The sequence below is a fragment of the Hypanus sabinus genome, chromosome 4 (genome assembly GCF_030144855.1).
Source record: "Hypanus sabinus isolate sHypSab1 chromosome 4, sHypSab1.hap1, whole genome shotgun sequence".
NCBI classification, from domain to species: Eukaryota; Metazoa; Chordata; class Chondrichthyes; order Myliobatiformes; family Dasyatidae; genus Hypanus; species Hypanus sabinus.
This window is the reverse complement of record NC_082709.1, coordinates 63312554-63338261: the sequence shown is the minus strand read 5'-3', so window position 1 is coordinate 63338261 and position 25708 is coordinate 63312554. Positions and strand designations below refer to the sequence as shown.

Here is a 25708-nt window from a genome sequence, read left to right as displayed (position 1 = left end):
GCAATGCTCTAATCTTGCATTTGACTGGTTAATGGACATGACCAGTTATTTGATGACACCAAAAGAACTCTTTCAAACCCGACCTTACTGGTGCACCTGCTCCCAATGCATCTGTTGCCATTACTACTGATGTTTCAGACGATGCTGTGGGTGCTGTGCATGAACAACTGGTTGGAGGTATGTGGCAGCTGCTCACTTTCTTCAGCCAACAGCTCTGTCCCTTCAAAAGCTTCTCTGTCTCTATCTGGCTGTCCGGCATTTTCATTTTTATTCAAGGGTCACCATTTCATGGCATTCATTGACCACAAACTCCTCATGCACATGACGGCCAAAATATCAGACCTTGGTCTGCACAGCGCAACGCCTCCTGATCTACATTTCAGAGTTCATGAGTGACATACAACACATCAAATGGAAAAATAATGCATGGCTGATGGCCTCTCACGGTCAGCCATTGAGGTCATGCACATCAGGGTTGACTATGCCAGCAGGACAGCTGACCAAGCTACTAACCTAGAGGTATGGGTTTACCAAACAGCAGTCACCAACCTGTAGTTGGCTGACATAAAGTTTGGGGAAGCTGGGGTTTCTCTTCTGTGCGATGTCTCAACGGGTCGCCTTGCCCCATAGTGCCCACAAGCTGGAGGCGAACTGCATTTAATTCCATTCACAGCCTCTAGCATCTGGGCTGAAGGCTTCACAGAAACCAGTTACTCTGAAGTTTGTGTGGCATGGCCTTAGAAAGGATACATGATTGGAGTGCAGCCTGTTTTGAGTGCCTGCAAGTGAAAATTAACCATCAAGTTTGGACACCATTGGCACTTCCTGAGGCCTCTGGGCGATGGTGTGACCACGTCAATGTGCACCTGTTTGATCCTCTCCCCCCCGCCCCCCCACCTGCTGCCCTGATGCAGTTTCACACACCTCCTTGCTGTTGTGGATCATCCTACCAGGCTGCCAGAGGCCATACACGTGACCCCGGTGTTCATCAGCACCTGGGTTGCGCAGTTTGGCATCCTATCTGATATTTCCTCTCAGCTTGGTCCCCAATTCCTATCATACCTCTGGGCTGTGATGGCCTAGGACTTCAGCATTGGGCTACATCACACCATGGCGTGTCACCTGAAGTCGCATAGCCTGTGCAAGTGGTTTCACCACTCCTTAAAGGCTGTTTTGAAGGCTTCCCTGATGGATGAGTTTTCATATGATTGCAAGGGCTCCAAATGAGGACCTGCAGTCATACACGGTTGAGTTGGTATACGGGCAGCCATTACAAGTGCCAGGTGATTTTATTCCTGATGCCGCGACCTCCTGGTTATTCTCTCAGCAGCATTCTAACCTGCTCAGTAAACTCAGTTCCCTTTCACCTATTCCTACTTCCATCATGGCGTGCAGCTCTCTTGGGCTCCTGTTGATCTACATTCCACCTCATTTATTTTCATCCTCCATGATGCACACCACCATCCCCTTAGTACCCCTTACGATGGGCTGTTCCATGTTTTGGAATGGAAAGAAAAGACTTTTAGTATAGATAGGAGAGGGTAAACCTGAATATATTTCAGAGGATCGCCTTAATCCTCCAAGATTTGATGGATTCTGCTACCATGCCTCTGACGTCACCACATGACCATGAATGCATCAACACACCTCTGGACGAGTCAGAAGCACCTGCTGTTACTCCACCCATGGAACATAGGACCTGAGCCAGGCAGCTCGTCCAAGCTTTGGACAGGCTCACAATGCCAGATTTAGTGAATATTTGGGGGGGGGGGCTGCTGTGAAGGTTAGTGTACTGGGTGGAAACATAGATAATTCACGACCACTGACATTGAGCTGGGGTTCACTTTATAGAACCATAGAATATTACAGTACAGAAACAGGCCTTTTGGCCCTTCTTGGCTGTGCCAAACCATTTTCTGCCTATTCCCACGTGTGAAGGTTTTTTACCATGCTTTCTGTTCTGTGTTTGGGTGACAATAAAGTGAGTTGCTGTGGTTTCCCATAAACTTAAAATACCTCTGCCATTTTATTTATGAAATGAATGCTGACATTATATTTGTCTTCTTCGCCTCACTTCTAGGGGTATAGAATATACGAGCAGGGATGTGATATTGAGGCTCTATAAGACCCTCATGAGATCACACTTGGAGTATTGTGCGCAGTTGTGGGCTCCTCATTTTAGAAAGGGTATACTGACATTGGAGAGGATTCAGAGAAGGTTCATGAGAATGATTCCAGGAATGAAAGGGTTACCTTATGAGGAACATCTGGCAGCTCTTGGGCTGTATTCCCTGGAGTTCAGGAGAATGAGGGGATATCTCATAGAAATATTCCGAACGTTAAAAGGCAGCAGATTAGATATGGCAAAGTTATTTCCCATGGTAGGGGAATCTAGGACAAGAGGGCATGGCTTCAGGATTGAAGGACGTCCATTTAGAACAGAGATGTGGAGGAATGACTTCAGTCAGAGGATGGTAAATCTGTGGTATTTGTTGCCACAAGCAGCTGTGAAGGTCAAGTCATTGGGTATATTTAAGGCAGAGATAGAAAGGTTCTTGATTAGCCAGGTGTTCAAAGGGTATGGGGAGAAGGCAGGGGAGTGGGGATGTCTGGAAGAATTGGATCAGCCCATCATTGAATGGCAGAGCAGACTCGGTGGGCCAAACAGCTCTACTTCTACTCCTATATCTTATGGTCATGTGGTGTTTTAGAAACAACATAGCTTGCCAACTCTAGCCGAACAAGTGGAAAAAGAAGAAAATAGTCCAAGGCTCTCCCCTACTGGTTTTATGCAAATTCATACTTTATTTTCATAGCCCTTCCCTGCTTAGCCATTGGTGGCCAGCAGATAATTCCACAGTGTCTCTTGGCAGGAAGTTTGTGTTCAGTGCAAATGTGGCTGGCTTCTGAGCTGTAAATCCTACATAAAAGTTATTACAAGTAAAGAACACAAAACAAAGAATATTAATCTGAATGAATCTGAGCAACTCCCAAGAGCATGCTCTTCATTGAGAAAAACGTGGATTACCTACAACGAACACAAGAAAGTAAGAGTAGGAATAGGTCATTTGGCCCTTCAAATCTGCTCTACTGTTCAGTGTGATCTTGGTTGATCTCTGCCAGCCTCAACTCGTCTTCTGTGTCAACTCACCATAACCCTCAATTCCTCAGTCTTTCAAATATTTATCTATCAGGATATTTTTAATTTGATAACATAGGTAAAGGATGAATAAACTCTCACAGGCTTTTAGCTGGGTGCAGCTATTGATTTTAACTGACATTTTAATGATGAACTCTGCCATCTTCATCAGGGATTATGCCTGGTGGGATAAGCATAGACCTGACTGGATGAGGACTAACCAATCAGGAGGGACGGATGACAGCAGTATAAATACCACTAGACTAGACATGCCCAGGCATCATCCTTGATAAAGAGAAGAGATTATTCATCATATACGCCGGGGTAGCATTAATTCCTTTTTCATAAGTAAAGGAGCCCTCTTTCTATAGCAAACAAGTTGCCTTTAAAGCTTGTAAGTTTCTGAAGCATTGCCAACAATTAACATTTTATGGAAAATATGCTGAATCACAGAAAGGTATCATTATTACAACATGGAAGGAGGCCATCCATGCTGGCTTCTGGCAGATTAATTGAGTTAACTTTGAACACTTTCAAATCCAAGTCAGAAGTTTATGATGTCCAGTTTTCAACGACTTGAGCACAAAGTCTAGTCTGACATGAGCTGATATACTTGGGCGGGGGGGGGGGGGTGTTGGTAGTGGGTGGGTGGTGGTTGGTGTTGCTGCCCCTGCTGCAAATGACTGCCTTCCAGTCAGTTGTTAGACAAAGGTTGTACTTGCCCTTTCAGGTGGATGTAAATGACCCATAGTATTATCAGAAGAAAAGCAATTGGGGTTTTCTTGTATATCAGGCCACATTAACCAAGATGCTAAAAACAGATTATTTAACCATTAACATTTTGGCAATAGTAGACTCTTCTTATACTATATGAGCAAGCATTTGGTTGGCTGGGAAATGCTTAAGTGAATTCCAATGTCAATAACATGAAGTGCAAATTAGGCTTTTCTCCTGTTAGAATCAGAATCAGGTTTATTATCAGTGACATATCTTGAAGTTATCTGCCTATGTCTGGTATTAGTGCACAGTCTGAGCTTACTTCAATTGTAGGATAGCTGTAGAAGCATTGTGACTGATCTTAGAACCTCTGTTTCATAGAAATAGGGCCAATAATAACCAGAGTTCACACACCTCAGTGGAGGCAATGCATTAAAAGGACAATGACAGCAGGCGTGTGGAAACGCCAATGTCTACAGGTATTCCCTCCTCTTCCCCAAGTTGCATAATTCCTGACTACAAAGGTTCAAAGTAAATTTATTATCTAGGTACATAGCTGTCACCATGTCACATGAGATTCATTTTCTCGCAAGTATTCATAGTAGAACAGAGAACTACAATAGAATCAATAAAAAAATACACAAAAACTGACAAGAAACCAATGTGCAAAAGACAAACTGTGCAATACAAATAAAAGATAAATAAATAAATAATATGGAGAATGTCAGTTGTAGAGTCTTTTATAGTGAGTCCATAGGTTGTGTTCAGTGATCAGTTCAATGTTGAGGTGAGTGAAGTTACCCACACAGTTTCAGGAACTTGATGATTGAAGAGTAATAACTGCTCCAGTACCTGAATATACATTACGAATCTCTCTGTAACTTGGTCTAAATCCTGGAACTCTCTACCCAAACAGCACTGTGGAAGCATCCTCATTAGACTACAGCAGTTCAAGAAGGCTCACTACCACCTTCTCAAGGCATTTAGGAATCAGCAATAAATCCTGACCTTGGCAAGAAATGGCAAAACTGTGAAGAGAGGGCAAGGTCTCGGTTTAAGAGTCAATGTAATAGAAACACTTCCACCAGCATCTGTGTATCCATGGACAATCAATTTTGTGCTTTTGGTGTGGAATTAAAATCTACACCTTCTTCATGCAGAGGTAAGAGTCATTTCACTGAACCATAAGAAAACATTGTAATCTGTCCAGAGCAATGTGGTAGCAGATCACCCACACAAAGGGTTAAAAATTGTGCTTCATTTCTATGCAGCCCCCTCCTCCCAGCCTTGCACAATTGCCTCTCTTCCACTGTGCATATTAAATGCACTAACAACCTATTGACAATGTACTCTGTCATTTTTGCAAATGCTCTCAAGGTACTCTGGTCTGAGTTTACATCAATAGAGCGATTGTAATTGAAGTGGACGTTTACCCAAGCATACCGCTTATAGGAAGCAGGGCTGGGTGGTGCTCAAGCCCAAGTTCCCACTGAAGTCAAAGCACAGGCATTCTCCACTAATGGGATTGGCACCAACAATGCTGGGTCCACACAGCATTGTCCGTGTCCTGCAGAAAAAGAAACATTATTCAAACATTATTCATACCTTACAGAGGAGGCATAGCAATTATCACAGCCCTGTTGACAAGTACATCTCTCTGTATTGTCTGCCTTTGTTTCAATGAGGGTTGTTAGTGGGGGCTTAACTAATGGGTCTAAATAAGCAATGTGATTTTCATAGTTGGGTCTTGGGATTTAGTATGGTATGACTAGTGAGCTCTCAGTCTTGCTTTTTAGGGCTGCAACTAAAACATGCTAATCGACCCCTAACCCTTTCCTGGAAACACAAGTTGAATCTTGAATCCTGTATGCTTGTTTGCATCTGAAAACCTGGTTAAAACCTCTCTGGAGTATTGCGCTCACTCTGAGCACAAGAGGGATAAACTGAAGGACAGACAGTCTGCCAGAGAAACTCAGAAGGTCGGGGATGGGGGAAAGGAACTGTCAATATTTTGAAGGGTTTATATTTTTTTTACATATTTTCTTTTTCTTTCTGTAATTATTTGAAAACTCAGTAAAAAAAGTTTAAAAAAAAATATTTTGGGTTCTAATGGAAATAAGCCTGCTGGAGGCTGAAGACCTCCTGTCCTGGAGTTAGAAGACTATGTGTGTTTGTGGGTGGAAAGGGGCTTGTTCTCCTGTCGTTGCTTTGTCGCTTGTTACATTCTGTTTTGTTGTGTTCTACATCATTCTGCTGATCAATGTGGGCATGCTGTGCTGGTGCCGGAATGTGTAGCGACCCTTGTGGGCGGCCCCCAGGCTCCCAGCACCTCCTTGAGTGTGTTAGTTGTTCAGGCAAATAATGCTTTTTACTGTATGTTTCAATGTAATGTGATAAATACATTACATTGAATCTTGAAAACCCTGCACTAGGATTGGTCCTAATGCTGAGTTTCAACCTGAAACATTGACAATTTCTTTCCCCCACAGATCCTTCATAACCTGCTGAGATCCTACAGCATATTGTTGTCCCAGATTCCAGCAGTCTCTAGGGTCTCCAGGGAGAAACTGACCTTGGAGGGGCCATAGCTAGACTGCTAAATTATACAGCAGACTGTACAGAACAGGATGTAAATAGTGGAACAGTGTAACCAACAATGTTGTATGAGCACCTTCACTAGTTCAGAAAGATGACTCACCACTACCTTATCGGGACAATTAGCAATGGGCAGTAAATGGTGACTTTGCCAATGAAGCACAGATCCTGAGAGACAAATTACAGTAGATGGGCAAAAAGCTTGGCATGGACATGGTGGGCCAGAGGGTTTGTTTCTGTGCACTGTGACAACAAATATGTAAAGGAAATGTATTCAGCTGAATATTGAAGATGAAATGATAATTGAACTGAGAAGATTAAAGGATTTCATAGGATAGAGAAGGGGAATCTTTATTTATTCATGACTGCTTTGTCAATATTTATAGCATATCCCTAATGAAATTAAGAATCATTCACATGGGGGTTATGTGCCAGTCAGGGCTGGTAAGGGCAGCAAATTTGTTTTCTATGCAGCAATCCGATAAGGTTTTACTGTAATCCTGTAGTTTCATGATCACTATTACTGGTTCCAGCTTTCTATTCCCAATTTGTTTAATTACTTGCATTATGTTCACCGACAATCTCGGAGGGATCAGAACTCGTGACTTCAGAACAGTTGTCTGGATCTCTCTATCATGTCTTCAGTAACTTTATTAATCTGCTGCTGGTGCTCTACGAAAACTACTACATCGAGAGGGGAAAAAGTGGTTGTGAAATTACACAGGCTGTTCACACATGTCACGCTAGTAAAAATATGGGAACACTCTTCCCAGCAAGGTGTTGAGCCATAGAGAGAATCACAGATTTTGGAAGTAAAAGTTACAGATATCTGTTTGGTATTAAAGAAATCGGAACCCGGTTGGGGGGGGGGGGGGTGTGGTGAACAGAATTGGTTTATAATCTGATGGATTGATAGTTAGTACATAGAAGTCCCAACCAGTGCATGTGTGATTCTTGATCTGTGTTTAGGGAATGAGATAGGGAAGGTGACCGAAGTTTGAGCAGCGGAACACTTTACATCTAGTGATCACAATGCCGTTAGTTTCAGAGTAAATACAGTATACAAAAAGATAGGTCTGGTCTGAAGAAAGGCCAATTATGATGGCATCAGAAAGGATCTGGCGACTGTGGATTGGGACAGATTGCTTTCTGGAAAAGTGTACTTGGTAACTGGGAGGCCTTCAAAAGTGAAGTTTTTGAGAGTACAAAGCCTTCATGTGCCTGACAGAGAAAAAGGTAAAGATTACAGATTTACAGAACCTTGGTTTTCAAGAGGTATTGAGATCTTGGTTAAGAAAAAAAGGAGGAGCATATCAGGTATTGGCAGGTAGGAACAAATGGGATGCTTACGGAGTATAAGAAATGCAAAAGAACATTTAAGAAATAAGTCAGGAGGGTTAAAAGAAGGGATGAAGTTGCGCTAGCAGCCAAAGTGAAGAAGAATCCTGAGGGATTCTATTGATATATTCAGAACAAAAGGATTGCAAAGGGACAAAATTGCTCCTGTGGAAGATCAGAGTAGTAATCCATGTGTGAAGCCAAAAGGGATTGTGGAGATTGTAGATTTTTTTTTGCATTTGTATTTACTCAGGAAATACACAGAGTCTATAGATGTAACTCTAGTCTGTAGATGTAACTCTATTTACACAGAGTCTATAGATGTAAGGCAAAATGGCATCAACTTCATGTTTCTTATAGAGTTTACAGAGGAGAAGCTGTTTGCTGTTCCTGAGACAAATTAGGGTAGATATATCCCCAGGGCCTGACAAACTGTCCCCTCGGACCCTACGGGAAGAAAGTGCAGAAATTGCCAAGCCCTAGCAGAGATATTTAAATCATCCATGGTGGAAGATAGCCAATGTTGTTCCGCTGTTTAAAAAAGGCTCTAAAAATAAACCAGGAAATTATAGGCCACTGAGTCTGACATAAGTAGTGGGAAAGTTAGAAACATAGAAACATGCAGCACAATACTGGACCTTTGGCCCACAAAGCTGTGCCAAACATGTCCCTACCTTAGAACTACCTAGGCTTTATCCATAGCCCTCTATTTTTCTAAGCTCCATGTAGCCATCCAGCGGTCTCTTAAAAGACCCTATTGTTTCCACCTTCGCCTCCACCACCACCGACGGCAGCCCATTCCACGCACTCACCACTCTCTGCATAAAAAACTTACCCCTGACATCTCCTCTGCACCTACCTCCAAGCACCTTAAAACTATGCCCACTCATGCTAGCCATTTCAGCCCTGGGAAAAAGCCTCTGATTATCTACATGATCAATGCCTCTCATTATCTCGTACACCTCTATCAGGTCACCTCTCATCCTCCGTCGCTCCAAAGAGAAAAGGCCGAGTTCACTCAACCTATTCTCATAAGATATGCCCCCCCAATCCAGGCAACATTCTTGTAAATCTCCTCTGCACCCTTTCTATGGTTTCCACATCTTTCCTGTAGTGAGGCGACCGGAATTGACCACAGTACTCCAAGTGGGGTCTGACCAGGGTCCTATATAGCTGCAACATTACCTCTCAACTCTTAAACTCAATCCCATGATTGATGAAGGCCCATGCACCGTATGCCTTCTTAACTACAGAGTCAATCTACGTAGCAGCTTTGAGTGTCCTATGGACTCGAACCCCAAGATCCCTCTGATCCTCCACACTGCCAAGAGTCTTACCGTTAATGCTATATTCTGCCAGCACATCTGACCTACCAAAATAAACCACCTCACACTTATCTGGGTTGAACGCCATCTGCCACTTCTCAGCCCAATTTTGCATCCTATCAATGTCCTGTTGTAACCTCTGACAGCCCTCTACACTATCCATAACACCCCAACCTTTGTGTCATCAGCAAATTTACTAACCCACCCCTCTACTTCCTCATCCAGGTCATTTATAAAAATCACTAAGAGTAGGGGTCCCAGAACAGATCCCTGAGGCACACCACTGGTCACAGGCCTCCGTGCAGAATATGACCCATCTATAACCACTCTTTGGCATCAGTGCTGAACTCCGGAGCGAATGGTCCCAATTTCAAATCCAGCTAGCTGCCTTGCACGCTTTCCATCCATGCTGGGTTGGGCATCAAGCTAGCAGCTCGACCTCGTAAAAAGAACTGGAGAATGCTACAGAAACACCACATGATAAGCAATCACCAAAAAAAGATCAGTGCAAAAAGCTTGTCACGACAGTGCCCCGATGACTCCACCAGGAGTTAAGGTCATTCTTCTTCTTCTTCTTCATAGCCACTCTTTGCCTTCTGTGGGCAAGCCAGTTCTGGATCCACAAAGCAATGTCCCCTTGGATCCCATGCCTCCTTACTTTCTCAATAAGCCTTGATTGGGGTACCTTATCAAATGCCTTGCTGAAATCCATTTACACTACATCTATAGCTCTACCTTCATCAATGTGCTTAGTCAAAAAATTTAATCAGGCTCGTAAAGCACGACCTGCCATGACAAAGCCATGCTGACTATTCCTAATCATATTATGCCTCTCCAAATGTTCATAAATTCTGCCTCTCAGGATCTTCTCCATCAACTTACCAACCACTGAAGTAAGATCACTGGCCTATAATTTCCTGGGCTATCCCTACTCCCTTTCTTAAATAAGGGCGCAACATCTGCAACCCTCCAATCCTCCAGAACCTCTCCTGTCCTCATTGATGATGCAAAGATCATTGCCAGAGGCTCAGCAATCTCCTCCCTCGCTTCCCACAGTACCCTGGGGTACATCCCATCCAGTTCCAGTGACTTATCCAGCTTAATGCTTTCCAAAAGCTCCAGCACATCCTCTTTCTTAATATCTACATGCTCAAGCTTTTCAGTCCGCTGTAAGCCATCCCTACAATCACCAAGATCCTTTTCCATAGTGAATACTGAAGCAAAGTATTCATTAAGTACCTCCGCTATTTCCTCTGGTTCCATACACACTATTCCATTGTCACACTTGATTGGTCCTTTTCTCTCACATCTTATCCTCGTGCTCTTCACATACTTGTAGAATGCCTTGGGGTTTTCCTTAATCCTATCTGCCAAGGCCTTCTCATGGCCCCTTTTGGCTCTCCTAATTCCATTCTTAAGTGCCTTCCTGCTAGCCTTATAATCTTCTAGATTCATATCATTACCTAGTTTTTTGAACCTTTCATAAGCTCTTCTTTTCTTCTTGACTAGATTTACAACAGCCTTTGTGCACCACGGATCTTGTACCTTACCATCCTTTCCATGTTTCATTGGAATGTACCTACTCAGAACCCCACGCAAATATCACCTGAACACTTGCCACATTTCTTCCATACGTTTCCCTGAGAACATCTGTTTCCAATTTATGCCTCCAAGTTCCTGCCTGATAGCCTCATAGTTCCCCTTATTCCAATTAAACATTTCCCTAACTTGTTTGTTCCTATCCCTCTCCAATGCTGTGGTAAAGGAGATAGAATTGTGATCACTGTCTCCAAAATGCTCTCCCACTGAGAGACTTGACACCTGACCAGGTTCATTTCCCAATATCAGAACAAGTACAGCCTCTTCTCTAGTAGGCTTATCTACATATTGTGTCAAGAAACCTTCCTGAACACACCTATCAAACTCCATCCCATCTAAACCCCTCACCCTAGGGAGATGCCAATCAATATTTGGGAAATTAAGATCTCCCACCACAATAACCCTGTTATTATTACTCCTTTTCAGAATCTGTCTCCCTATCTGCTCCTCGATATCCCTGTTACTATTGGTTGGTCTATAAAAAACACCCAATAGAGTTATTGACCCCTTCTTGTTTCTAACTTCCACCCACAGAAAGTCTGTAGGCAACCCCTCCATGACTTCTTCCTTTTCTGCAGCCGTGACACTATCTCTGATCAACAGTGCCATACCCCCACCTCTTTTGCCTCCCTCCCTGTCCTTCCTGAAACATCTAAAACCTGGCACTTAAAATAGCCATTCCTGCCCCTGCACCATCCAAGTCTCTGTAATGGCCTCAACAGTATAGCTCCATGTGCTGATCCATGCTCTAAGCTCATCCTCTTATTGCTCAAGTTATTAAAAGGTATTCTGAGAGACCAGATATATAAGTATTTGGATAGTCATGGACTGATTAAGGATAGTCAATATGGCTTCGTGCATGGTCGGTCACGACTAACCAATCTTCGGCATTCAAGATGAGATAGTAAATTGGCTTAGACATTGGGTTTGTTACAGAAGCCGGAGAGTGGTCGTAGATAGTTGCCTTTCTGACTGGAGGCCTGAGACAAGTGGAGTGCCGCAGAGATCAGTGCTGGGTTCATTGTTGTTTATTATCTACATCAGTGATCTGGATGATAATGTGGTGGACTGAATCAGCAAATTTGCAGATGACACTAAGACTGAGGGTGTAGTGGACAGCGAGGAAGGCTATCATAGCTTGCAGTGGAATCTTCACCAGCTGGAAAAATGGGCAGGCAAGTGCGAGGTATTGGACTTCGATAGGACCAACCAGGTCTTATACAGTGAACAAAAGGGCACTGAGGAGAGTGGTAGAACAAAGGGATCTGGGAATAGAGTTCCATAATTCCTTGAAAGTGGAGTCACAGGTAGATAAGACATAAAGAAAGCTTTTGGTACATTGGCCTTCATAAATCAAAGTACTGAGAACAGGAGATGGGATGCTATGTTAAAGTTCTTTAAGACATTGGTGAGGCCTTATTTGGAGTACGGTGTGCAGTTTTGGTCACCTACCTACAGGAAGGATGTAAACAAAGTTACAGAGAAAACTTACAAGGACGTTGCCTAGTCTGGAGGATTTGCTTTATAAGGAAAGATTGAATAGGTTAGGATTTTATTGCTCGGAAAACAGAAGATTGAGAGGAGATTTGATAGAAAGATACAAAAGGGTAAATGCAGGCAGGCTTTTTCCACTGAGTTTGGGTGGGACTACCCACAATTCATGTGTTAAGAGTGAAAGGTGAAAAGTTTAAGGGGAACATGAAGTGAACTTCCTTACTCAGAGGATAATGAGACTGTGGAATGAGCTGCCAGCACAACTGGTGAATGCAAGCTCCATTTCAACGTGTAAGAGAAGTTTGGATAGGTACAGTACATGGATGGTAGGGGCATGGAGTGCTATGGTCCCAGTGTAAGTAGATGGGAGTAGTTTAAATGGTTCAGCATGGACTATATGGGCCAAAGAGTCTGTTTCTGTGCTGTACTTTTCTACGACTCTCTGACTCCTCTGTTCCAGTGTTTAATTCTCGTTCATAAGGGATACTACGCATCGTTCTCGCATTCAAATGATGCAAAGTCCTTCAGTCTCTTTAGCTGTGTGGTATCATAAAAAATTCTATTTCATTCAGTCATGTATGTTAGTAAGAGCTTCTTAATCCAACCGTCTAGCACTTGGTTCATAGGGAATCCTGCAGGTCATGTCTCTTCAAGTACACATCAGAATACTGTGTAAATATGATGGAATTTCTGCCTCTACCATCACTTTAAGTGGCGAGTTCCTGGTTCCAGCTAGTCTCTGTGTGATAAAATCTTCCATTATCCTCCATCTACTGAACCTGCTGCTTTTCTGGACCTATGAACATATACTCCAAGGCTACTTCGAAACCCCATATCTCTCAATATCTTTGATTATCATCTATTTTTGACAGCTTTTGGTATTAGTTGCAATGAAGACAAAATATTCAATGTAATTGAGTGGTTGATGGTCAATCTAGCAGGATGGGCCAAAGGGTCTGTTTCTGTATTTTATGCCTCTTTGACTAATTCAACAAGTCTTTATTTCCGGTTGTTATTCTGGATTCTTCTACTAAGGCCAACTAGTAACTCTGTTACTTCTTTTCACTTGTAGAAGTTGATAATATTTTGCTTTAATACCTTTTGCTGGTTTACTCTGACATTCTGTTTGCTTTCTTATTCAAAATTCAGTTGTATTCTGTCATTTTCTACAGTTATCCCATTTCCCACAATTTTATTGGCTCTTTCCTACAGTATATTTCCATTCCTAACTTTTGAATGTGTCGCAAAGCCACTTCCCTGTGAAGTTAATTCTCACTTGTGCCTCTGCTTTTTGAGAATTATGAAATGCAGTACTGTGCAAAAGTCTTAGGCAAATGCATATAGCTAGATCGCCTATGACTTTTGTGCAGTACTGTATTTGTCAATGTGGAGCGAAGAGTGAGTTTGTGAATCTGGTAGGAGCAAAGGATTGCCGAGGGTGGAGTGCTACGGGAGGGGTGTGGGACAGGTGGCAGAGAAGGAGTGCCAGAATGGGGTGTGTGGCACAGGTGCAGATACACCCAGCCCTGAAACACCATGTAAGTTAATTTTTATTCCAAACAGTTGTTTTATCCAGAAAAGATCCAGTGTTTTCTCAGTGTATATGGTGTTATGAATGTACCACAGCTCTGAGGGGCCGAAGGGTGCGGGGTAGCCCCCTCCTTTGTGAGAATCACAAGATCACTATTGATTTGGGTCAGGAGACCCAGGAAATGAGAGAGAGACGTGCGGAATGTCTTGACCCCCCCCCCGGCGATATAAAGCTACGGGAAACGGCCATTGTCTCTTGGAGATGGACGTGTATTACAATATTGTGCTACGTGGAAGCCCTCAGGCAAAGTGGGATGGTTGAGGGAGGGATTGCATCACCCCCAACCTGATTGACATCTGAGACCCAGTGAGGCAGGATTAAAGAGGGTCTGTGGGAATAGCCCCTTCTGACGCACCAGAAGAAATGCTAGCGATCCCGTAATAACGGAAGCCGATGGGAGGAGGCCACGTGCATTCGGTTCCATTTGCCCCGGAACCGGTGGCTTTTACCATGGACGAAGGGCTTTTAGCTGACAACGGGGAAACCAACTCCCAATGACTCTCGAAGGATTGACATCATAAAAGGACTGGGCAAGTTTTAACCCGTCTTTCTCTCAAACCAAAATGCTGCAGCTTGAACGAACTAACAGTGACTTTTATATTTCCATTGGACAATACATTATCCCCTAGACAAAGATAGAGCTATTTCTTATTGATTATTATTATACCCACGCTTTTAGATTTAGTATTGATGACGTATATTATCTGTATGTTTGCATTGATATTATTTTGTGTATTTTTAATTAATAAATACTGTTAAAATAGTACCATCAGACTTCAACGGACCTCTCTATCTTTGCTGGTAAGTGACCCAGTTACGGGGTTCATAACAATGGCAAATAAACTTTCTGGGCCTTCCAACTGGGTACAGGTATCGATTTTAACCGATGTTTCAATGACAAATTCTGCCATCTTCATCAGGGATGATGCCTGGGCATATCTAGTCTGGTGGTATTTATATCCCAACAACCACTCCTCTTGACTGGTTAGTCCTCATCCAATCAGATTTCTGCTGTCCCACCTTGCTTACAATCGAATTCCAATTCTCACTTAGAATGAGACTTTTGTCTTTGTGAAAATTGGTTTATTGCTCATTACAGAATGTGTCTCTGGTGCTTCCTGCTGCCTCCTCTCTTCCTCCCCCTTTTACTAACCATGATTCCACTCTCAGTCCACAATAGAGACCAATACCAGAATCAGGTTTATCATCACTCATATACCGGTATGTCATGAAATATGTTTTTTTTGCCGCAGAAGTACAGTGCAATACATAAAATTACTACCGTAATTTATGAAAGTCTTAGGTATCTATATGTGCTTAGGATTTTTGCACAGAACTGTACTTCTTTAAAATCTGCTGCCATCGTACTTTGATTTTTATTTAATCTTGGCCAGTACACTCTGAAACTTGTCCATCTGTGCTATTTAAGTTAAAAGGTGTCATTCTGAATGGGAGATTCCATTTTATCATTTAGAATCTTCTACAGGTTAAGTACCCACTATTCTGAAATGCTTGGGACCAGAAGTATTTCAGATTTTGGAATAATAATAAGATAGCTTGTGATCACCATCATTTCCAACTCTGAATTTATGTGCTATTGGTAAGAAGTCTTTGTCTTATACTTGCTCATCAAACATACGAACTTCACAGTAAAAGATATTACACACCACTAATATAATGAAAATATAATGAGTGCAGGGTAACAAAAGCAGCAGAGCAGCATCAGGAGACACACCTGAATCACTGATGAACAACAACAAACAATGGCAGGCTTTCTGTCTCCACCTACGATGCCGTGTTTTGATTAAAAGGTTACAGTACACTGTATATATTTGTATTTTACTTTTTTTCAGGTTTTACGTGAGGTATAAAAACAATCAACATTGCAGACTTGTTCTGGTGTTAGATTTTCATCAGCGAGGATCTTGGCAAATTCATCAATAAATTTCTTTGCTGCTCTGCAGACATTTCATCTTAAAAATTTTAAATTTCTGCAACCAGCTTGCTGAATAACCTTCAATTTTCAGTTCACTGTGATAGATTTTTGTTTGCTTCATAATCAGCAAACAGTTAAGTAGCATATATTCATTCCCATGCTGACCAATCCACTCTTTCAATACACATTTGAGATCTTCATTTTTTGCTGTATGGAGTGTTTTTCTATTTTCGTTGACTTCTATTCATTACATATGTGAGGTCACTTCTTGGAACTATCTGTGGTGCACGGAGACCTGTGCATCACCCGGGACCCTTCCCAACGCCTTGTGGAATTTCCATCTGTGCCATCATGTCAGTGCTTAAAAAAATTCTGTATTTCAGAGGTTTTTGGATTTTGGATTTTAGGGTAAGGAGTTCTCAACCTGTAGTTAGATATAGTTCATAGAGCTCACGGCGCAGAACTAGGCCCTTCATCCCAATGAGTCTGTGGGATCAAGCACTCAAAGACGACACTAATCCCATTTTTATCCCACATCCCCATCATCTCCCCCCTTCATTCTACACACCAGGCGCTATTTACAGTGGCCAATTAACCTACCTACCTGTACATCTTTGGAAATTGGGAGGAAACTGCAGCATCCAGAGGAAGCTCACATGGTCACATGGGAAAACATGACACAAGACAGGACCAGAGGGAGCAGCTCTATGAGTGTGACACAGTGCATTGTAATTCTTAGGGATAGAGGGATCACAAGAAAAGGAAAGAAAGAATGAATGATGTACTGAATTTGAATGATCAGCCATGATCATACTGAATGGTGAAGCAGGCACAAAGGGCCGAATGGGTTAAATTATTAAATTGGCAAATTGGTTTATTATTGTCACATGTACCAAAGTACAGTCGAAAACTTTGTCCTATGTGCCATCCATCCATATGAACATTACATCACGTCAGTGCAAAAGGTTGTACATGGGAAAACAATAACAAAATGCAGAATAAAGTGTTATAGTGTGAGTCCTGGGGTTGAGGCTCGCAGGTCAAACCCATGATCAGCAAGTCCTGGGGTCAATACCCAGAGGTCAGTGAAGAGTGGAAGGCAAAGCCAAAGGTTGAAGTCCAGAGCTCAGTGAGTCTGGAGTCGAAAGCGTGGAAGCTCGAAAACTGAAGTTGGCAATTGTCTGGACGTTGGAGGCATGATGTCTGAGAGTCCAAGAGTCCAGGGCTAAGGACTGGAGGCAGGCATTGGCCTGTCCTGAGATCGGAGGTGTGTGTGTGTGTGTGTGTGTGAGAGAGAGAGAGAGAGAGAGAGAGAGAGAGAGGGAGAGGGCAGCTGGGAAAGGGGCTTATTTTGGGGTTGTTGTCTTGTTTTATTTTGTTGTTCTGGCTGCTTATGTTCTGTTGAACATTGTGGGCATGCTGTATTGGCGTCGGAATGTGTGGTGACACTTGTGGGCTGTCCCCGCACACCCTTGGGTGGTTGTTTGTTGTTAATGTAAACAATGCATTTCACTCTATGTCTCAATGTCCAATGCCTTGTAAAAGTATTCAGCCCTCCACCTTTGTTCACATAAATGAGTATTACAGCCAGGGATTTTGATCAACTTAACTGAGAATTTTTATTTGTGAATCACATGCTCTTTTTATCACAGTGGAATTTGAGAACATTCAACACTTTCAAAATATATCTATAATGGGTAAATTGATGAACCAAGCATTTTATAAATATGGTGATTAGTGTTTGATGCACTATCAATAACTCTCGGAGACATGAGGCGAGATATAGGCTTTTATTGGCTGGCAGAAAGAACAAGCAGCAAATGACCACCACACTACATCCTGGAGACTGAGGCCGGGGCTGTGTCTCCAATCACCTTTATACCGGGGTCCGTGGGAGGAGCCACAGGAGCAGTCAGCGGGGGGGGGGGGGGGGCGTGTCCAGACAGGTATATGTAGGACCCACTTTTGTGAACTGGAGTGTAACACATTATAAAGAAGCCAGAAAGGAATTCAAGAAGGGTATTGGGAGAACCAGGAGGGGCATGATAAGCCTTTCACAAGTAAGATTAAAGAGATTCCCTAAACAATCCATACATACAGTACGTCAAGAGCCAGAGGATAATGATGTAGAGTAGCGCTTCCTAACCTGGGGCCCACAGACCCCTTGCTTAGTGGTATTGGTTCATGGCATGAGAAAAGGATTTGAACCCCTGATGTAAAGCCACTCAAGGATAAAGGTGAAAACATGCTTAGAGGCGGAAGATATGGGCAAGGTCCTAAATGAGTACTTTGCATCGGTATTCACCAAGGAGGATGTGGAGAATAGTGAGATCGGTGTGCAGCATGATATGCGAAGGCATATGAGATAAAGTGGGAGGGCAGATAGTACAGCGGAATCTGAGCAATTGGAAAAGCATGGTTTAATTAGGAACCGTTTACATGAGGTTGTGTAGAGGGAGTCACGTGTTACTAACTTGATTCAGTTGTTTGAGGAGGTGGCCAAGATGGCCAGTGAGGGTAGAGCAGTGGATGTCATGAATGTGGATTTTAGTAAGACATTTGACGAGGCTCCTCATGGTAGGCTTAGCCAGAAGATTAAGAAGCATGGGATCCACAGAGACTTGGCTGTTTGAATTCAGAATTGATTTGCCCATACAAGACAGAGAGTAGAGGTTGATGGCACTTGTTCCGCCTGGTGTTCTGCAAGAACCTGTACTGCGACCTCTGCTAATTGTGCTATATTGAGAATTGTCAGAGTTTAATAGAGGCCAGTGTGAGATGTTCAAACTTCAAAGGAAATTTTATTATGATGTGGTGGCCACTACAGAGATTTGGATGGCTCAGGGACAGGAATGGTTACTTCAAGTGCTGGGTTTTAGATGTTTCAGAAAGGACAGGGAGGGAGGCAAAAGAGGTGGGGGTGTAGCACTGTTGATCACAGATAGTGTCACAGCTACAGAAAAGGAGGAAGACATGGAGGGCTTGTCTACAGAGTCTCTGTGGGTGGAAGTTAGGAACAGGAAGGGGTCAATAACTTTACTGGGTGTTTTTTATAGGCTGCCCAATAGTAACAGGGATATCAAGGAGCAGATAGGGAAGCAGATCCTGGAAAGGTAATAATAAGAGTTGTTGTGATGGGAGATTTTAATTTCCCAAATAGTGATTGGCATCTTCCTAGAGCAAAGGGTTTAGATGGGGTGGAGTTTGTTAGGTGTGTGCAGGGAGGTTTCTTGACACAATATGTAGATAAGCCTACCAGAGAAGAGGTTATAATTGATTTGGTATTGGGAAATGAACCTGGTCAGGTGTCAGATCTCTCAGTGGGAGAGCACTTTGGAGATAGTGATCATAATTCCATCTCCTTTACAACAGCATTAGAGAGAGATAGGAACAGACAAGTTATGAAAGTGTTTAATTGGAGTAAGGGAATTATGAGGCTATCAGGGAGGAAACTGGAAGCTTAAATTGGAAACAGATGTTCTCAGGGAGAAGTACCGAAAATGTGGCAAATGTTCAGGAGATATTTGTGTGGGGTTCTGCATAGGTACGTTCCAATGAGACAGGGAAGTTATGGTAGGGTACAGGAACCGTGGTAGACAAAGGCTGTAATAAATCTAGTCAAGAAGAAAAGAAAAGCTTACAAAAGGTTCAGAGAGCTCGGTAATGTTAGAGATCTAGAAGATTATAAGACTAATACGAAGGAGCTTAAGAAGGAAATTAGGAGAGCCAGAAGGGGCCATGAGAAGGCCTTGGCGGGCAGGATTAAGGAAAACCCCAGGGTATTCTACAAGTATGTGAAGATCAAGAGGATAAGATGTGAAAGAATAGGACCTATCAAGTGTGACAGTGGGAAAGTGTGTATGGAACCAGAGGAAATAGCAGAGGTACTTAATGAATACTTTACTTCAGTATTCACTATGGAAAAGGATCTTGGTGATTGTAGTGATGACTTGCAGCAGACTGAAAAGCTTGAGCATGTAGATATTAGGGAAGAGGATGTGTTGGAGATTTTGGAAAGCATCAAGTTGGATAATTCACCAGGACTGGATGAGATGCACCCCAGGCTACTGTGGGAGGCGAGGGAGAAGATTGCTGAGCCTCTGGCAATGATCTTTGCATCATCAATGGGGACGGGCGAGGATCCTGAGGATTAGAGGGTTGCGGATGTTGTTCCTTTATTCAAGATAGGGAGTTGGGATAGCCCAGGAAATTATAGACCAGAGAGTCTTACCTCAGTGGTTGGTAAGTTGATGGAGAAGATCCTGAGAGGCAGGATTTATGAACATTTGGAGAGGCATAATATGATTAGGAATAGTCAGTATGGCTTTGTCAAGGGCAGGTCATGCCTTATGAGCCTGATTGAATTTTTTGAGGATGTGACTAAACACATGGATGAAGGAAGAGCAATAGATGTAGTGATTATGGATTTTAGCAAGGCATTTGATAAGGCACCCCATGCAAAGCTTATTGAGAAAGTAAGCAGGCATTGGATCCAAGGGGATCTTATGGATCCAGAACTGGCTTGCCCACAGAAGGCAAAAAGTGGTTGTAGACAGGTCATATTCTACATGGAGGTTGGTCACCAGTGGAGTGCCATCAGGGATCTGTTCTGGGACTCTTATTTTTCGTGATTTTTTTAAATGACCTGGATGAGGAAGTGGAGGGTTGGGTTAGTAAGTTTGCTGATGACACAAAGGTTGGAGGTGTTGTGGATAGTGTGGAGGGCTGTCAGAGATTACAGCAGGACATAGATAGGATGCAAAACTGGGCTGAAAAGTGGCAGATGGAGTTCAACCCAGATAAGTGTGAAGTGGTTCATTTAGGTAGGTCAAATATGATGGCAGAATATAGTATTGATGGTAAGCCTCTTGGCAGTGCAGAGGATCAGAGGGATCTTGGGGTCTGAGTCCATAGGGCTCTCAAAGCAGTTGCACAGGTTGACTCTGTGGTTAAGAAGGTGTAGAGTATATTGGCCTTAATCAATCGTGGAATTGAATTTAGGAGCTGAGAGGTAATGTTGCAGTTATATAGGACCCTGGTCAGACCCCACTTGGCGTACTGTGCTCAGTTCTGGTCGCCTCACTACAGGAAGGATGTGGAAACCATAGAAAGAGTACAGAGGAGATTTACAAGGATGTTGCCTGGATTGGAGAGCATGACTTCTGAGAATAGGTTGAGTGAACTCGGCCTTTTCCCCTTGGAGTGACTGAGAATGAGAGGTGATCTGATAGAGGTGTATGAGATGATGAGAAGCATTGATTGTGTGGATAGTCAGAGGCTTTTTCCCAGGGCTGAAATGTTTGCCACAAGAAGACACAGGTTTAAGGTGCTGGGGAGTAGGTACAGAGGAGATGTCAGGGGTAAGTTTTTTATGCAGAAAATGGTGAGTACGTGGAATGGGCTGCCAGCAACCTTGGTGGAGACGGATACGTAGGGACTTTTAAGAGACTTTTAGATAGGTACATGGAGCTTAGACAAATAGAGAGCTATAGGTAAGCCTAGTAATTTCTAAGGTAGGGACATGTACGGCGCAACTTTATGGGCCGGCCTGTATTGTGCTGTAAGTTTTCTATGTTTCTATCAAAGTACATATATGTCACCATATGCAAAATGAGATTTATTTTCCTTTGGGCGTATTTAGCAAAGTATAGAGTCATACTTTGGGAGATCAAATGCAAAGGGAAAGTACACAGTTAATGGTAGAACCTTTCAGAGTGTCTATGTACAGATGAATCTTGGGGTCCATGTCCATAGTTCCCTGAAAGTGGCTGCATTAGTTGATTGGATGGTAAAGAAGGCATATGGCACATGTGCACAACCAAACCCTCAGTGTGGCATCACAGGCAACTGCAACCCAAATGGTAGCACTAACCAGAGATTGGCCCAGCTGCTTAATGCTAATGAGAGTGTATTTGAGAAAGGGATTGGTAAACTCAAAGGCATGAAGAAAAATGATTGCAGACCTTTCAAGTCAGCTTCTCAACACCCAGCAACAAATAAGTTAGCTGAAAGGTTTATCCAAACCTTCAAGAAATCCATTAAAGCAATGGACAAAGAGGACATTTCTCTACAGCGCAAGGTAGTCAACTTCCTTTTTGTGTATTAGAACTCTGTGCATGTGATGACAAACAAGTATTTGCTATGCTGTTCATGAACAGGAATCTGAGATCTCGCATAGATCTCCTGAAACAGATCTACAGAGGGAAGTGCAGAATAAACAGTTCTGCCAGTTGCCAAGTGAAGCAGCAAGGAGCTTTGAGATTGGACGGGAATTCCTAGTGCATGATTACAGAGAAGACAAGTAGACACCCAGTAGGGTAGCTACAAGAATTGGACCACTGACGTACGCAGTGGATATTGGAGATCAGACATGAAGATGTCATGTGGACCAGATATTGGATGCTCAACTGAAGAACACACCTGAATCAACTTCATCCAACAAGGCGGAAGTAACCGTTACAATCACCAGACTTACCTGTCAGTGATGATCACGTCACTGACAGCAACATGATACTGGAAACTGAGAACATTGTCTTAGACAAGACACTTGGCCAAACCTGATGCCACTCCACGGGTCCAGAGACACAATGCAAACATTATCATTGACAAGACACTTGGCCAATCCTGATGCCACTCCACAGGTCCAGAGACACAATGCAAACATTATCATTGACAAGACACTTGGCCAATCCTGATGCCACTCCACAGGTCCAGAGACACAATGCAAACATTATCATTGACAAGACACTTGGCCAAACCTGATGCCACTCCACAGGTCCAGAGACACTATCCTGAAAGAAACAGAGCACCACCCAAAAGACTGAACCTTTAGAACTGTGAAGTTAGATATTGATTGTTATTCTGAAAGCATATTTATTTGGAATATTGGTTTATGAAAAGGAAATTGAATGTTTTGTACACATACAGTTTTATATTGCATTAATTTAAAGAGGGAGGAAGTGTAACATATGGATCTATTTCCTTTAGAGCAATGACCCCCCACCCTTAGCACTACATATTGATCTGTTGTCTGTGCATGTGCTCTTGCCTACACATGCACATCGTTCTCTCTCTCTCCCTTGCTGCAATGTGAATACATCAGTTAAAGCCATCTCCCATGTCCGTGCTTTTAATTAATTGCTATGTAGTTGTGCACTAGGCATGGCACTGCACCTAGTGGCTGTTCTAGAAACACTGTTTGCTACGCAATCCTCCAGCCTTCGGACCACATCTGGCGAAACTGAATCATTCTGCAATGGGAAAGGAGTCTGCCAAGGCTGCATCCTTTCTCCACACCTTTTTAACATCTACACTGAGATGATCAGAGACTAGTAATTCCAGACAACACTGGCATTAAAATAGGAGGAAGAGCCATCAATAACTTGAGATAGGCACAGGCATACATTCAGCCAGAGACTCATTCCACCGAGATGCAACACTGAGCGTCATAGGAGGTCATTCCTGTCTGTGGCCATCAAACTTTACAGCTCCTCCCTTGGAATGTCAGACACCCTGAGCCAATAGGCTGGTCCTGGACTTATTTCCACTTGGAATAATTTACTTATTATTATTTATTTATTTATGGTTTTATATTCCTACACTATTCTTGGTTGATGCGACTGTAACGAAACCCAATTTCCCTCAGGATCAATAAAGTATGTCTGTCTGTCTGACACAGCCCTGCTAGCCACATCAGAAGAAGACCTACAAGCACTACTCAATAATGTTGCAAAAGTCTCTGCTGAATTTGGATTGCTGATAAATGGCAAATAGACCAAAGTTATGGTGATAAGCAAACTACAATTCAAGCTGACATCCACATCGGAAACGACAAGATCGAACAAGTGTCCTCCTTTATATACTTTGGTGCAGAACTAAATGAATATGCAGAGAATGGAGTGTTATGGACTATGTGCAGGCAAGAGGGATTAGGTGCCTCTATCTTAATTAATTGGGTACAGCACGGTGGGCTGAATGGCTCGTTCCTGTACTGTACTATGTTCCAAGTGGCTCTCCACTCCCTTTAATAGAGAGCAGTCTTTATTTAACAGCTGCGTCTTGTGATTTCAAAGTGGATCACTGCTTGAACGTTACGATGGAAACTACTATCATAAACATGAGAAATTCTGCAGAAGCTGGTACAATAAAGGCATATTAAAGATGCTGCTTAAGGACAACATTAGGCATATTTATAGAATCATAACGAGATACAACACGGAAACAGGCTCTTCAGAGCATCGAGTCCATAGCAAGCATCAATCCTACATGAATCCCTTTTCCCTACATTCTATCAACCCTTGCCCCCCCACCCACATTCTACCACTCATCCACAGAAGAAGATCAATTTATAGAGGCCAATTATAGTGGCCAATTAGCCTGCACATCCTTCAAATGTTGGAGAGAACCGGAGCAACCGGAGGAGACCCACACAATCACTAGAGAATGTGCATTTGCACGTAAAGAATACCACCACAGTAGCATAGCGGTTAGTTCTAGTTCAATCCCGGGTGTCCTCTGTAAGGAATTTGCACGTCCTCTCCGTTGAATGCATAGGTTTTCTCCGGGTGCTCCAGTTTTCTCCCACAGTCCAAAGACGCACCGGGTAAGTTAAATGGTCATTGTAAATTGTCCTGTGATTGGGCTAGGGTTAAATCGCAGTTGTTGGAGGTTGCTGGGTGGTGTGACTCGAATGGCCGGAAGGGCCCATTCTGTGCTACATCTCTAAATAAATAAAAATAAAAATGGCCAAGATCAGGAGTGAGCCCAGGTCTTTGGCACCGGCCGGCAGTGACTGTACTAGCTGGGGGTGTGAGTACAAAAGAGAAGGCCTTAGTGGTAGCCATGCTTTTTGTTATCTGCAGGAAGCTTGTGGTCCATTCCTCACCGACAGTGAGAACTTATGTATTTTCTTCCTGTAATTCAAAATTCCAGCACCCATTTTTTAACAATGAAATCAAAACAATTGATCATTGTTAAGAGCCAATGGACTTTAAAAAGGAAAGACATGCATTTATTTTATGCCTTGCGTGACTTGTGATAGGTCATTTTATTGCCAATAAAATTTTCTGAAGTGCAGTCAATACCTGTACAACTGGCACCCAAAAGCAGGATTGTGTGAAGGGTTAGGTTTGCCATTGCCTTAATCGGAATAAGGAGTCACAGAATTGTGCAGGTGATTTAAAGAAGCATGACCTTCAGCCCACCACTATTGCACCAGTCACCAAGCAGGCAATTACACGTCATGGTTTTCCCTTTTTCCTGCATTCCCACACAAACAGTTGACATTGGCCTATTACCCTGCACCATCTGCCGGGGAGAATTCCTGAGCTGTTCTTTAAAATTGTGCTGCCCAACCCTTCATATAGAACATAGATACTACAGCCCTTCAGCCAACGATCTGTTTAACCCACTCCAAGATCAGTTTAACCCTTCCCTCCTACATAGCCCTCCATTTTTCTGTCACCCATGTAGAGAATCTCTTAAATGCCCCTCATGTACCTGCCTCTACTACCAGCCCGGGTAGGGTGTTATCATGCACTCTCCACTCTCTATTAAAAAAATGCCTTCCTCTATACTTTACTCAATTTTCTTAAAACTATAATCCCCTCATATTAGCCTTTTCCACCCTCTGGCCATCCACTGGCTCTATGCCTCTTATCATCTTGTACATCTCTATCAAGTCACCTTTCATCCTTCTTCACTCCAAAGAGAAAAGCCTTAGTTTCCTTGACCTATCCTGAAGAGGACAGGCAAGGGCTCGCTTTAACCTCTCGCCTGAAAGGAGGCTGCTCATTACTGTACTGGAGCGCCAGCCTGGTCTCTAAGGCAGGGTTTGAGCCATCAGCACTCTGACTTGGAGACTGGTGCACTTGTACTGGGACTCTGCTGGCAATTCCCGTCACTGACTTGCTATGCCAATCCTCTAGCAGATTCACTGACACCGAAGAAATAAGACGGTCTGGCCATCCCTTTGA

The 25708-nt window shown here is 43.0% G+C and overlaps 1 long non-coding RNA gene across 2 annotated transcripts in view; it reads left to right on the top strand.

The window, feature by feature from the left end:
- Nucleotides 1–25708, top strand: part of LOC132392832 (uncharacterized) — a 106110-nt gene that overhangs the window by 3035 nt on the left and 77367 nt on the right. For both annotated transcript variants that reach the window (XR_009511665.1, XR_009511666.1), the window contains exon 2: nucleotides 4773–5018. This is a non-coding gene — a long non-coding RNA (uncharacterized LOC132392832). The remainder of the gene's footprint in view (nucleotides 1–4772; nucleotides 5019–25708) is intronic.